Source organism: Grammomys surdaster, unplaced genomic scaffold, assembly GCF_004785775.1.
Source record: "Grammomys surdaster isolate TR1022 unplaced genomic scaffold, NIH_TR_1.0 125925, whole genome shotgun sequence".
Lineage (NCBI taxonomy): Eukaryota > Metazoa > Chordata > Mammalia > Rodentia > Muridae > Grammomys > Grammomys surdaster.
This window is the reverse complement of record NW_021620749.1, coordinates 2,720,708-2,722,272: the sequence shown is the minus strand read 5'-3', so window position 1 is coordinate 2,722,272 and position 1,565 is coordinate 2,720,708. Positions and strand designations below refer to the sequence as shown.

General features: G+C 45.8%; 1 protein-coding gene across 1 annotated transcript in view; it reads left to right on the top strand.

Moving 5' to 3' along the window:
- Positions 1-1,216: 1,216 nt before the first annotated feature.
- Positions 1,217-1,565, top strand: part of Kcnj15 (potassium voltage-gated channel subfamily J member 15) — an 18,809-nt gene continuing 18,460 nt past the window's right edge. Inside the window, exon 1 of the mRNA XM_028752559.1 lies at positions 1,217-1,319. The gene's annotated coding sequence lies outside the window, so the exon portion shown is untranslated. The remainder of the gene's footprint in view (positions 1,320-1,565) is intronic.

Below are 1,565 nucleotides of genomic sequence, written 5' to 3'. Positions count from 1 at the left end.
GGGGCAACGGGAACACCATGAGTTCAGTTTTGAGTTTACTAAGACACAAACTCTGCCCATATCAGTCCTTCCCCACTCCCTTATGTGTCAAGCTGTCTCTTTAGCATTAGTGACTTAAAACAGATTTATGGCTGAGCCTCTACCCAGCCCTCTAGCTCAACCTATAGAGTCCTTGCAACATTCATACTAGGACCTGGATTTGATCCCCAAAAACCCCACAAAAAGTAAGCTGAGCTGGTGGTATGCATCTGCAATGATGGTGCTGAGTGGTGGAGACAGGGGATCCCCAAGTCTTGCTGACAAGTCCAGAGGGCAGAAGAGAGGTTCAGGGAGACTCTGTGTCAACACAGAAGATGAGCAGTGATTGAGAAAAACATAGAGCATCAACCTCCAGCCTTCACACACATATGCATACACATGCACCCACACACCTGCATGCAACACACACACACGCAGACAGACACACAGACACATACATACACATGCATATACATACAAACATACACATACACAGGCATACACATAGATCAGACACATACACACATACAGACAGACACACACATAGGCCCACAGACACACACACAGACACACAAGACACAGACACACACACATAGACACATACAGAGACACAGACACATACTTACACACAGACACACACAGACACATACATACATACATACATACACACACATACACAGACATACACAGACATACACACACACAGGCACACAGACACACACACACAGGCACATGGACACATAAACATATACATAGACACAGACACATACATAAATACAGACACAAACACACACGTGATATAGATAGATGATAGACAGACAGACAGACAGACAGACAGACACACACACACACACACACCGAACTGAAATCCATCCCTCCAGAACCCGTCTTTTGGTGCAAAAGGCACATTCCAGATCAGAGTTTTGCAGCAGGAGGGGAAGTTGTCAGGAGTTGCTGGCAAAGGAGAGAAACAAGACAAAGTCTGCCAAGAATCAGAGCTAATGCTTCAGCTGGGCTATGAGGAGTGAATAGGAGTCTGCAGGAGGCAGGAGGGGCTCTGGAGTAACTGGACCTGCCTGAGCAAGGGCAGCAAGCAGGATTCTGCTTTATCAGCAACCCCTCTGGGCCAAGTGCAAACTCTTCAGCCAATTAGACGGAGCCTTAAGCTAACATAAGGGAACAGTCCTTGTTGCTCATTGCAAACCAGGCTCCTGGATTTGAACAACTGGGACATGTCTGAGAGTAAATGATTCCACAGATTTGGCTATGGCAGAGTGTGGAAAGTTTCCCAGCTGGACACTGTAAGTACATCTCGTTTACAGTAATATCTGGACAGCCTGAGAATGCCGGGGAAATTGAATTTTCAGATTAACGGCATAAAATGGAAAGTCTGGTTGGAAATCCTTTCTAATTGTGTTTCCTTTGAAGAAATGAGTGTTGTTGGCGTCTTAAAGCCATCTCACTTTAAGCCTACCTGGAAAGACAGAGAGAGAGAGAGAAAGAGAGAGAGAGAGAGAGAGAGAGAGAGAGAGAGAGAGAGAGAGAGA